The sequence below is a fragment of the Pristiophorus japonicus genome, chromosome 25, assembly GCF_044704955.1.
Source record: "Pristiophorus japonicus isolate sPriJap1 chromosome 25, sPriJap1.hap1, whole genome shotgun sequence".
In the NCBI taxonomy this organism is placed as follows: Eukaryota; Metazoa; Chordata; class Chondrichthyes; family Pristiophoridae; genus Pristiophorus; species Pristiophorus japonicus.
In genome coordinates this window covers 26,693,078-26,707,012 of record NC_092001.1, presented here as the reverse complement: position 1 = coordinate 26,707,012, position 13,935 = coordinate 26,693,078, and the positions used below count along the sequence as shown (strand labels likewise).

General features: G+C 46.8%; 1 non-coding gene across 1 annotated transcript; it reads left to right on the top strand.

Moving 5' to 3' along the window:
• Positions 1-6,897: 6,897 nt before the first annotated feature.
• trnav-cac (transfer RNA valine (anticodon CAC)) lies at positions 6,898-6,970 on the top strand. The gene has a single exon. It is a non-coding gene; the product is annotated as a tRNA-Val (tRNA).
• Positions 6,971-13,935: the final 6,965 nt, after the last annotated feature.

Sequence of the window (13,935 nt, the reverse complement as noted above, 5' to 3'; positions counted from 1 at the left end):
CCGTCCCTGGGATGGACTTGAGCAGACTCTCCCTGTTGCGCTGGAATATAGCAGCTGCCGACCTGATGCCAAATGGGCATCCATTGTACGTGAAAAGGCCTCGATGTGTGTTGATGGTGGTGAGTAGCTTAGTCTCTTTGGTCAGTTCTTGCGTCATATACGCAGATGTGAGAACTAGTTTCGAGAAAAGTTTTCCTCCAGCCAATGTGGCAAATAGATCCTCCGCTCTGGACAGCAGGTAGTGGTCCTGTAGGGAGACCCTGTTTATCGTAGACTTATAATCCCCACATATTCGTCCGGATCCATCAGGCTTCATGACGGGGACGATGGGACTTGCCCAGTCGCTTAATTCCACGGGTGAGATAATGCCTTCCCGCAGAAGCCGGTCCAGTTCGTGTTCAGTCTTTTCCCTCATCACATAAGGCACAGCTCTGGCCTTGTGATGGACCGGTCTGGCATCATGTGTGACGTAGATTTTAACTTTCGCCCCTTTGAAGGCTGAAAGAGATGTTCAAAATGACTTGGAAATGTTGAGCAGGAGGTCCGTTCCTCTGACGACATGGTGTGAACATCATCCCATTTCCAATTTAGTTTTGCCAGACAGCTTCTTCCCAACAACGTTGGGAGATGTCGGGGGACAATCCACATGGAAATCGGTTCACTGTCCCTTTGTGTGTGACAGAGAGCATGCCGCTGCCAAGGACTGGGACGATTTCTTTCGTATAGGTCCTTAGTTTTGTGTCGATCCTTGTGAGTATTGGTCTGTTGCTTTTGTGTGGCCACAGCTGTTCAAATTGTTGAACGCTCAAGAGGGATTGACTAGCTCCCGTGTCCAGTTCCATGTTGACGGGTATCCCGTTGAGTAGGACCCTCATCATTATTGGAGGCGTCTTGTTGTAAGAACAGTGGACATTGATCGTGTTGACCCGCTGTATATCGGTGTCCCGGGCACTGTCCCCACCTTCTTATGGTCCGCTTTCCGACCCTTCTGATTCGTATACCAGCCGAGCTACTGTTTTTTTGCACGTGAGCCAGATGCCCTGGAAAGTTGCAGTTTCTGCAAACAGCATGCTGAAATCGACACCCCCTTGTTGAGTGCCTTCCCCCACATCTCTAGCACAGACCGCTTCCATTGTTGCCAAAGGATGAGCTGCGTCTGGCTGATCTCTCTTGAGCTTCTCTCATTCTGAAGATGATTGATCGCATTGTGGGTTGATGAGGTGTGAATGGCCGTTCATTTCGCCCTTCATGGCTTCTGGCGCCACTGCCTGCTGTTGAAAGCCTGCTCTCCTGCCTTTGTCTGTGTGTGGGTGTCGCGGCTTGTTTCAAGCTGTGAACCCCTTGTTCCAATGTTTCGTTAGTTGTCGTACCCGCAGTGTAGATCAACCTTGTTTCTTCTTCTCCTGCCAAGAATGTCTGTATGATCAGTGCTGCTGCCTCTAGGGTCAAGTTCTTGGTCTCTATAAGCTTTCGGAATATGCCTGCGTGGCCTATTCCTTCAATAAAATAGTCTCTCAGTACTTCTCTCCTTAGTTCATTGGAGAACACACATAAACTCGCCAACGTCCGAAGTTCCGCCACAAAGTCGGGTATGCTCTGGCCCACACAGCGTCTGTAGTTGTCGAACCTGTGCCTGGCCATATGTAGGCTGCTCGCTTGCTTCAGGTGGTCTCTCACCAATGTGCTCAACTCCTCAAACGACTTGCTTGCTGGTTTCTCGGGTGCCAGCAGGTCCTTCATTAAGGCGTATGTTTTCGAGCCACAGCTGGTCAAGAGATGGGCTCTTCTCTTGTGTGCCTTATCGTCGCCCAACCAGTCTTTGGTTACAAAGCTTTGCTGGAGCCTTTCTATAAAGTCCTCCCAATTGTCTCCAGCATTATATTTCTCATCTGAGCCGTTGGTACCAATTCTGTGGATTCTGTGATCCCGTAACTCGTCGCCATGTAAAGTCCTGACCCTGCAGTACAGACTTACACGAGGCACATGCTAAAGTCAAGGTCACTCTTGACCTGCACCTTTATTTCACAGCTCTTGAGTGCCACACTTGCCTGAGACCTGCCTTTATATACCTGTGTGGAACAGGTATGCAGTGTCTCCTGCAAGTGCACCCCTGGTGGAAAAGTATGTTTGTGGTTACAGTTCATATCTAGTTATAGTCATGTATAGCATTAAAAGGTACAGTTATATAGAGTAGTGTAAAATAAATGACACTGCTCACCTGGGGCTCGCTTACCGTGTCGAAGTTCTGAGCAGAGCGCTTGCTTAGGCAGTCTCGTGTGGGGCATGTGGGCAATGTGGCCCGCACAGCGGAGCTGGTCGAGTGTGGTCAGTGCTTCAGTGCTGGGGATGTTGGCCTGAGCGAGAACACTGATGTTGGTGCGTCTGTCCTCCCAGGGGATTTGCAGGATGTTGCGGAGATAGCCCTGGTGGTATTTCTCCAGTGATTTGAGATGTCTGCTGTATATAGTCCATGTCTCGGAGCTATACTGCGGGGCAGGTATCACTTCCGCTCTGCACACCATAAGCCTGGTGCCAGATTTGAGGTCCTGGTCTTCAAACAGTCTCCTCCTCTGGTGATCTAAGGCTGTGCTGTATTACTGGAGGCGGTGTTGGACCTCGTCATCGATGTCTGCCCTTGTGATAGTAGGTTCCCACGGCACGGAAAATGATCCACGCTGTCGAAGGTAACACATACAGCCTTCTTAAATATAGCACCCTCATTCTATTCTCTTAAAACAAGTTCTGGAATTCTCGGCTAGCTGTGTAGGTTAGAGCTGCGGTTTTATCCTCAGATAGATTCTATCACAGTGTTTCCGTAGTGTAGTAGATATCACATTCGCCTCACACACGAAAGGTCCCCGGTCCGAAACCGGGCGGAAAGATCTTGAAAACTTGAAAATGAGACGAATGGCTGACTCCTGTTCCTAACTCTTACGTTCTTATGATCTCTTGACCTTTCACAGGAGAACAAACTCTCCTCTGAACATGCATGAGAAAGCTCCAGAAAATATTTTCCCCCGAGGTGCTTTCGCGTGTGAGGCGAACGTGTTAACCGTTACACTGCGGAAACATGTCCACTTTCAGCACCAGATTACCAAAATTAAACCCAACGAGATCGGGATAAAAGTTCCTCACATGCTCAGGGCAAAATATATGATTGCCGGTCTACAAAACAATGAACAAACTTCAGTACCAGGTCAGACGGAAATGTAAAGCGAGCAGGTGGACTGCTGAATCGTACTTTTAAGGAGTTGGTGGTGATAAAACAAATGGGTTCTGCTCAATGATTAAATATAAGAAATGGGACATAAACCGACATTTCCAGAGGAAACAGTGACCTGAACACAGCACCTTAGAGCGCTCGGCCATCCTGAAACTCTTTAGAAGAAATTTCACGCAGCGAGCTTAGTTGACCAAAGCATGACTCGAACCTGCAATTTTCTGATAACTTCGCGGTTATAATCGAAGTCATACGCCTTATCCATTGGGTCATGCGTCCTCTGCCACTCTGAATATTCAGTGGTGCTTCTGGCCACCTGCAGGTTGATTTTGAACTTTTGGGTCCTGTCACATGAAATAAATGAGGGCAGAAGGCGTATCTCTGCCTGACACCGGGGAAACAGTGAGACAGACCTTGGAGCAAGGGCCTGGTTTTTGCCAAACAGCCAAGGAAATAATAATTCTGGAAGAAAAATATCCAAGAGAACAGTGACCCCGAAGTGATTTGAACACACAACTTTCTGATTTGGAGTCAGACACACTACCGTTGCACCATGAGACCTACACAGTAAGCTGGAGATGTTCGTCTATATGAAGGTTCTGCAATACAAGGGGCTTTAAAATCCCTGCCCATTGCCACCAGGTATCACAAGCAGCGGTCACCTGACAGGCACCGTATGATTTCTTCTTAAACTTTTCTCTTGCTTTCACGGGAAACCATCAATAATTAACCCCTCACCTTCTGTTGCACAATCAAACAAATGCTAACTCAGGAACAGTCCATACTTCAATCATTTTTCCTGTGCTTTGCATCTTAACTCGAAAACCATATCGCATTTTAATCACTGTATTTTAGCTTTCTGGTTCAAAGTCTTCAGGGATCTGGGGCAAATTTATTATCAAATTTAACAGCATCAGTTATTCCTATCGTGCACAGAAAATACAATCAGTAGTGAAGGTAATATCCCACCGTGCGTATTTGCAGTTTCAACGCAATAGGATTTCAAATAAATTGAAAGAATTTTACACTGAAAAGATTTGCAAGTGTTACTTGTATTTGTGTCTTTAATTAAACTTTGTGGCGTCTGACTCCCGTTCATGCCTCTGCTGAATAAGAAAGGAGGGTGTAACGTTGACCAGACTGTACTGCCCCTGATATTTGTGAGCTCATCCTTTATATTCAGTGGTTTCTCGCCCTTTGATGGGCTGCAGTGTAGCGGATATCACGTTGGCCTCACACGCAAAACGTCCCCGGTGGATCCGTTTTCTCTCAGTCAATGTTATCCATTTATTGAAGTGAAATAAAGAGGAATGAATAAATAAGGGAGCCCTTTTGCCAGGAGAATAAATAGCAAATAAAAACAGCAAATGCTGGAAATTTCAGCAAGTCAGGCAGCATTTGCCAGGAGACTAAAATCGCCTCTGATTGTTCATCCACATAAAGTTTAAACATAATGTTTCTGCCTGGGATTGAACCAGGGACCTTTTGCGTGTAAAGCAAACGTGATAAACACCACACAAGTTTCAACAGCAAGTTTCAACATCTGGGGCGGAGCCAACAGGCGCCTGGCTGCAATGACCGATAAAAACCTGCGTTGGGCAAAAGCCTGGCTAGCTCAGTCGGTACAGTATGAGACTTTTAATCTATGGGTCGTGGGTCCGCGCCCCACGTTGGGTGATTACATTTATTTTAATTTAATGCAGCTTTCATGGAAAAACATCATTAATGAACCCACAATCTTCTTTTGCACAATTAAAGAAATGCTCATTGAAGGACCTCCATAATTCATGTCTGTGAGATACTCAATCATGATTTCAATCATCATTAATCCACCCACAATATTTGACATACGTCAAGGATCCCACATTTGCCAAGCCCGGCTAGCTCAGTCGGAAGAGCAGGAGACTTTTAATCTCAGGGTCGTGGGTTCAGGGTTGGGCGACTAAGTTTTGTTAAACTTTTATGTTGCTTTCACGCGAAAACATCATTAATTAACTGATCAATTGGTGAGGCTGGGTCCGTTTCCTTTGGAACAGAGTATTTGTCCTCCAGGATCGATAGTTTCCTTGCTGAATCACAATAACCAGACCCTATATCTCCCTCTGGGTGTTCGGAGGTCTCTCGTACATTCCCAGTAGTGTGATCGCCCCTTTTCCTTTCTCCAATTCAATCCATATGGCCTCATCCAAAAATCTGTCTATCTCCACCTGAAATATATTCAATGACCCAGCCTCTGGGGCAGAGAGCTCCAAAGATTCACCACCCTCTGAGAGAAGAAATTCCTCCTCATCTCCGTTTTAAATGGGCGACCCTTAAACCTTCAGGGAATAAGGGGTTATGGGTGGCCTACTCCTACTCCGAATTCTTATGTTCTTATGACCCCTTATTCTAAAACTTTGCCCCCAAGTTCTAGATTCCCCCACAAGGGGAAACATAGAAACATAGAAAATAGGTGCAGTAGTAGGCCATTCGGCCCTTCGAGCCTGCACCGCCATTCACTATGATCATAGCTGATCATTCTCTCAGTACCACTTTCCTGCTTTGTCTCCATACCCCTTGATCCTTTTAGCCATAAGAGACATATCGAACTCATTTTTGAATGTGTGGGTTAAATCCCGTGAAAGCAACATAAAAGTTTAAGGAAAATAATTCACGCAAGGTGGGGCTCGAACGCATGACCTTAAAATTAAAAATCTCATGTTCTGCAGAATGAGCAAGCCAGGCTTGCCCACATCTACTTTGTCAATGATGACCCTCAGGATGTTGATGTGTATAAGGAACATAAGAAATAGGAGCAGGAGTCGGCCATACGGCCACTCGAGCCTGCTCCACCATTTAATAAGATCATGGCTGATCCGATCATGGACTCAGCTCCACTTCCCCGCCCGCTGCCCATAACCCCTTAACCCCTGATTGTTTAAGAAACTGTCTATTTCTGTCCTAAATATATTCAATTTCCCAGCATCCACAGCTCTCTGGGACAGTGAATTCCACAGATTTACTACCCTCTGAGAGAAGAAATTCCTCCTCATCTCAGTTTTCAATGGGCGGACCCCTATTCTAAGATCATGCCCATAGTTCTAGTCTTCCCCATCGGTGGAAACATCCTCTCTGCATCCACTGTTCGTGAAAATACATTGACATAGACTCTGGTAAGGGACGAGAGACAACTTTATTGCTAACAGAGCTCTGGGAGAAGAGTTGAGATCCAGCGATCTCCCCGAGTGCCTTGTGCCGCATGGTTCTAAGCAGTTTACAGGGGGCGGAATACAATCATTTAAATTCATTTACAAAAAACCAATCGATCCATATGGCAACGCAATTCATTTACATTCAACTTTTTAGTCCTAGTGAAAGCTGATAGCATGGTGCGAGTTTGCGGGCCCTTCCTCTTTATCTTCTTTTGTGGTTAGTTATTCTGTTGCAAAGCTTTCGATGAAACAGTGGCCCGCACCTGGCCAGGAGTCACTTGTTGCTGCAGAGTTCATATCAGGGACAGCAGATAGGCTTCTTGGTGCAAAGTTCATTTCGTGGTGGCTTACCCCATCATGCTTTGCTTTGTCTGAAAATCCACTCCAACACCGTCATTGTATTCTCGTAAAACCAGCTCCTGAAGTTTCGGCCAGCTGGGTAGGTTAAAGCTTTGATTATATTCCTAAGATGACTTTCGGCACAACGTTTCTGTAGTGTAGCGGTTTTCACACTCGCCTCACATGCGAAAAGTCCCTGGTTTAAGCCCAGGCAGAAACATTATTTTGGAGGCTATTTTTACTGTAAATAAATTGAACAAAAGTCGCCCAAAGTTCCTTGTCGCATGAGCAGTGAATATTTTAAACCAGTCTCCTAAACACAGAGTGTATAAAGTAAGATAGGGGAGAAAACTTCATCAATGATTCAAGCTCCTTAAATGATTAACAAAAGAACAGAAGAAATAGGAACAGGAGTCGGCCATTCGGCCTCTCGATCCTGCTCTGCCATTCAATAAGATCATGGCTGATCTGACCATGGACTCTGAGTTAAGGGACTCGGGGGCCTGTTCTCTCGCCCGGATAAGGTTCACTTTCTACAGTCCAGCCTCTAAAAGGCACCACTCTGTGCACAGTAGTTTCCGGGTTTGAGTCCTGAGGATGAGTCATCTGCCAAGAGCCACAGATCGAGGTCATGAATGCTTGGCTCACGGAGATGGACTTCTGCAGTGTGACTGTGGTATCCGCTGACAGTAGCTTATGAAGAAGGCCCTCGTGGCCGATTCCGATGACAAAGATATCCCGCAGTGCTTCGGTGAGGTGGTCACCAAAATCCCATGGTGCCGCCAGCCTCCTGAGGTCTGCAGGATATTTCGTGATCTCCTGGCAATCGGGCCGTCGGTGTGTTTAAAACCGCTGTCTGGCTGTGAGGATGCTCTCTTTGGGCTTGAGTTGTTCTTGGATCAGTGTTACAAGCTCCTCATACATCTTGGTCATTGTCTTCGCTGGTGCCAGCAAGTCCCTGACGAGGCCGTAGACGGTGGGCCCACAACTGGTTAGCAGGATAGCTCTGCACTTATCAGCCAGTGTGACCGGGTTGTCACCTGCCAGATAGTTTTCTGTGAAGAAATGGACAAGCCTCTCCACAAAGGCTTCCCAATCATCACCATCGGCGAACTGCTGCAACGTACCAACGTTAGCCATTTTCGTATGAAGGTCCGTAATCGCGTCGCCAATTGTTATACCTTCAGATGCTCTGATAATGCCTCCACGAGACAATATGTAGTGCTTTAACTGTAGTGACCTTAGTCCTTTATTGATAACCACAGAGTGAGGATCACACCTGATGGCTTGCCTTTTATACCAGGCCAGGCACACCTGAACAGGTAAGCTACAAGGCTCGCACTTCAGTGCCCTCTGGTGCACAACTTGCAATAGTACAAGCAATAACCATGTAGGACACATAACAGGTGTCACTGTGGAACCGTTTGTCTCACTCAAAGTTAGACACACTACCATGGGCACCACGAGGTCGAGGTAGGTAGCCATTGACATTCAGGTTCATATAAAAATATATATAAATATATCGACATGTATCATAACTATTCCCTGGTGGTCAAGGGGTTAAGATCCAGCGCACTAACCTGGTTTCAATCCTCGATCAATTCATCGCATAAAAATAATTGAGGTCTGTGAGACGATTAATAATTGCTGTAATCACCATGAATACCAATACCTTCTGTGATAGACCGAGCATACAGACGATCTGGCTTCTCCTGCCCTTTGCCAGGCACGTGTTCGAGGTATAATTTTGTAAACTGGGTGAATTCGCTGGTCGCGGGAAGATGGTATGAGCCTCTGTGGCCCCTCTGTGAGGAAGTGAACACGGTGGCTGGGTGATTGGTGACATTTCTGTAAAAGGCAGCTGAGGAGAAGGATTGAGAAGTTTCAGTGTGGGACAGAAGTTGTTTAAGGTGAGCCAACACATTCCCGATCAGCACAGAGGGAGCTCACTGGTCATTGTACTTTTGGATATTGTTCTTCCAGAATTAATATTTCCTTTGCTGTGTCGAAATAACCAAACCCTTGCTCCAAGGCCTGTCTCACTGTTTCCCCGGTGTCAGGCAGAGATACGACTGCTGCCCTCATTTATTTCATGTGACAGGACACAAAAGTTCAAAATCAACTTGCAGGTGGCCACACACAGCACTGAATCGTCAGGATGGCCGAGCGGTCTAAGGTGCTTTGTTCTGGTCACTGTCGACTTTGGAGATGTGGGTTCATATCCTATTTAATCATTAAGCGGAACCCATTTGTTTTGTCACCACCAACTCCTTAAAAGTACGATTCAGCAGTCCACCTGCTCGCTGAACATTTCCGTCTGAACTGGTGCTGAAGTTTGTTCATTCTTTTGCAGACCATCAATCATATATTTTGCTTTGAGCATGTGAGGAACTTTTATCCCGATCTCATTGGGTTTAATTTTGGTAATCTGGTGCTGAAAGTGGAGATGTTTCCGCAGTGTAACGGTTGACATGTTTGCCTCACACGCGAAAGTACCTCGGGGGGAAATATTTTCTGGAGCTTTCTCATGCATGTTCAGAGCAGAGTTTGTTCTTCTGTGAAAGGTCAAGAGATCATAAGAACGTAGAGTTCGGAACAGGAGTCAGGTATTCGGCCCATTTTGAAGTTTCCAAGATCTTTCCGCCTGGTTTCGGACCGGGGACCTTTCGTGTGTGATGCGAATGTGATAACTACTACACTACGGAAACACTGTGGTCGAATCTATCTGAGGATAAAACCATAGCTCTAACCTACACAGCTAGCCGAGAATTCAGGAACTTGTTTTAAGAGAATAGAATGAGGGTGCTATATTTAGGAAGGGTGTAAGTGCCTTTTCCACGCCTCGGGAACATTTTCCACGCCTCGGGAACCTACTATCAGCAAGGGCAGACATCGATGACGAGGTCCAACACCGCCTCCAGTGTGACAGCACAGCCTTCGATCACCTGAAGAGGAGAGTTTTCGAAGACCAGGACCTCATATCTGGCACCAGCCTTATGGTCTGCAGGGCGGTGGTGATACCTGACCCGCGGTATGGCTCCGAGACATGGACTATATACAGCAGACATCTCAAATCACTGGAGAAATACCACCAGGGCTGTCTCCGCAAGATCCTGCAAATCCACTGGGAGGACAGATGCACCAACATCAGTGTTCTCGCTCAGGCCAACATCCCAAGCATTGAAGCACTGACCATACTCGACAAGCTCCGCTGGGCGGGCCACATTGTCCATATGCCCAACACGAGACACCCTAAGCAAACGCTCTACTCAGAACTCCGACAAGGAAAGCGAGCAACAGGTGGGCAGAGGCAACGTTTCAGACACACCCTCAAAGCCTCCCTGATAAAATGCAACATCCACACCGGCACCTGGGAGTCCTTGTTCCTCGGGTTGAGTTGCCTGTGCTGCGTGATCCGTGCCGGATCGATCATCCTCAGCCACGTAGTATGTCACAGCACGTTTGCACATTCACTGGAGGTACCCCATCGTTGTGCATCCACCAGGTCCTGGTCCCGGAGCGATGGTGCGTGTAAGAATGATATCTGGCCATGAGGATACTCTCCTTCTGCTTGAGGTAGTCCCAAACCAGTGTGTACAACTCTGAACATTCCTTCTCCGTTGGTTGTGTCGGTGTGAGCAGATTCTTGATGAGGCTGTATATATTAGGCCCACAGACAGTGAGGAGAACCGTCCTGTGTTTGGCCACGTTATTGTCTCCTTCCAGCTCGTTGGCCACAAAGTACTGGTCGAGCTGCTCGACGAAGGCTTCCCAACACATAGTGCTTGAATCGACCTTGATGGGCCAGAAGATTACCCCCGCAGCACCAACACGGTGCTAATAGATTCACATTCAGCCCCGATGGCGCGCACTCTGAGGCATCACAGGTCTTGCAGCCACAGACGTATAGGCCCTGCCATATGCAGTTCGGAGTGCTAGCGACATCATTTTATGCACAGTACTTGCCGGTGAGCTTCGATGTTGAGAAGTTATCTGTTGGTGTTATCGTCCGTGGCCATGCATGCCTGGGCGATCGCGATGGCCCTGCTCAGGTCTCGGGTTTCAGCAGCCAGCAGCTTTCGAAGAATGACCTCGTGGCTGATGCCCAGCTCGTAAAAGTCCCACAGCATTTGCCCCAACGCATCTCCAAAATAGCAAGGTCCCGCGAGGTGTCTCATGTCGGTGACATAATCCGCCAGGTCCTGGTCCCGGAGCGATGGTCCGCGTAAAAACGATATCTGGCCATGAGGATACTCTCCTTCGGCTTGAGGTAGTCCCAAACCAGTGTGCACAACTCTGAACATTTCTTCTCCGTTGGTTTTGTCGGTGTGAGCAGATTCTTGATGAGGCTGTATATTTTAGGCCCACAGACAGTGAGGAGAACCGTCCTGTGCTTGGCCACGTTAGTGTCTCCTTCCAGCTCGTTGGCAACAAAGTACTGGTCGAGCTGCTCGACGAAGGCTTCCCACTCATCAACCTCCATGGATCTCTGTAATATTCCAACAGCAGCCATGGTTGTGGAAAGGTTCGAATTCTGTTACTCGTCGCCAATTGCTGTGTACAAAAGAACGCCCCGAGGCTGAGTACTGTGAGCTAAACTTAGTGTGACATTAGTTTTTTTATTACAACTCCAGCGTGCCTGAACAACATGACAGCCAACCTTTTATACTGGCCCTGTACGTGTGGGCAGGTGACCATTAGGATTCCAACAGTCGCGCCCTCTGGTGGAAAGTATTACATAGTTACATACTTCAAATAATTGTTATCGTTAAGAAGTTATAATTCCAATGAATGCCTGAATCATCCGAAAGGAGCCTGGTTTGTAGGACAAGGCTACATATCAGGAAGGAGTGTAGTTAGATGACAAAGGAAGTGATATTCTGATTGTAATTTTGGAGAATAAAAAGAGTAAATGCTGGAAACACTGAGCATGTCAGGCAGCATCTGTGGAGAGAGAAACAGAGTTAACGTTTCAGGTTAATGACCTTCCATCAGAAGTTTGGCACTTGTGTTAGGTAATATTATTACAAGTTTAAATTGTCACGTAGCAGGTGTAAGGAAAAGATTTAAAATATGGCATTTGGAACAGATAGTTTAAAATCGGATTAATGTTTGACCAATTTGTTCACCGAGCTGGGAACTGTAACGTGTTTGAGTTCTTCGGCTAACATTCGCATGGTTTGGGTGTAAGTACTGTTAAGTGTATGTTTAATTATTGTCTGCTTAATAACTCTGACATTTAATGTTGCGGACCCTATTCCTGCACTGCTAGTGTTCCAGCTCTGTTTGGAGCACCGATCCCTTCAATCCGTCGCTTACAGGGACAGTTGGATTCACCGTTTCTTTGTTTGGTGAAATTTCAAAAATTGAAAGCGGCGCACATCAACCTGGTCACCTACTCACTAACCGCTACACACTGCTCCCGTGAGATGGAAGCCCAGTTACTGTTTGAAGCTTGAACGCAGGTACAAGCAGAGCTCATTCATAGAAAGTCCAAATCCATGAGGCACCTGATTATTTGCATTGAACTCCTTCTCAAAGAGTTGCGGTTCGTGTGGGGTGATATGGGCACATCTTTCCCCACACTACAACACTTCAAACATCACTCAACGGCTGTAAAGTGATTTGGGGCGTCATGCGTTCCTGAAAGGGGTTGTAGAAATGCAAGTCCTTCTTTGCAAAAGTTCGATGCAAATTCAAAATTCTTGGTTAAACTGAGGGCTCGTCCAGGATTTGAACCCGGGACCTCACGCAAATTTCAAGTAACAACCCCGACGCAAGAATCATACCACTAGAACAACGAGCCAACTGCTTGATAAATGCGGAGGTAAGGTTTAACCATTATTGAAGCATTTTTAGTGTGTTGCTATTCTTGATCGGACGAGCACATGGGACAGAATCAGTGACTTTGCTTTTTCGACCTGTCTTCTGAAGCACCGCACGGTCCCACTCCGACAGTCAATGAGCTGTTGGGACGTTAGTGTATCCAGGCTGTGGGTGGTCACCCCGAGCGCAGCAGAGGGGTTTCTGCATTAGTTCTGGGTGGGGACAGTATCTTTCCCCTTCTCTCTCCCTCTTGTCTATATCCCTGTGCTTTGGTTTCTCTATTTAGTCCCCTGTCTCAGTGTTAAAAAGGGAACAAAAGATGAAATGGGTGTCACTGTGGAACAATTTCTCTCATACAAAGTTAGACACACTACCGGTGCACCATGAGGTCTAGGTAGGTAGCCGTTGATATTCAGGTTCATATATAAATATATATAAATATATCGACATGTATCGTAACTGTTCCCTGGTGGTCGAGGGGTTAAGATCTGGCGCACTAACCTGGTTTCAATCCTCGATCAATTCATCGCATAAAAATAATTGAGGTCTGTGAGACAATTAATAATTGCTTTAATCACCATGAATACCAATACTGTCATGTATCTCACACTACTGTACATAACTGTACCTCACCATGCCATACATGACTGCAACCAGAGATGACCTGTAACCACAAGCTTACCTTACCACCAGGGGTGCATTTGCAGGAGACACTGGATACCTTTCCCAGACAGGTATATAAGGACAGGTATCAGGCAAGTGTGGCATTCGAGAGCTGTGTAATAAAGGTGCAGGTCCTGAGTGACCTTGACTTCAGTATGTGCCTCGTGTGAGTCTGTACTACAGGGTCAGGACTTTACAGTGGCGATGAGTTACGGGATTACAGAATCAACAGAATGGCGATAACGGCTCAGATGAAAAATACAATGCTGGACAGAATTGGGAGGACTTTATAGAAAGGCTCCAGCAAAGCTTTGTAACCAAAGACTGGTTAACGACAATAAGGCAGACAAGAGAAGAGCCCATAACTTGACCAGCTGTGGCTCGAAAACATACGCTTTAATGAAGGACCTGCTGGCACCCGAGAAACCAGCAAGCAAGTCGTTTGAAGAATTGAGCACATTGGTAAGAGACCACCTAAATCCAGCAAGCAGTCGACACATGTAAGCTAACACGGACCCATGCCAAAGCTCCCCGTTTCCCGAGCACAGGCTCAGGAAAAACCCGGGGGAGAGGATATCCCGGTCACTGGGACTTCCAGTAACACTGAACAAGTGCCCGGTCTGAAACTTTCCAGGCTGTTGATGGCGGGGGAATTCAGCGATGGTAATGCCGTTGATAGCCGAGCCTGCTTAAGTT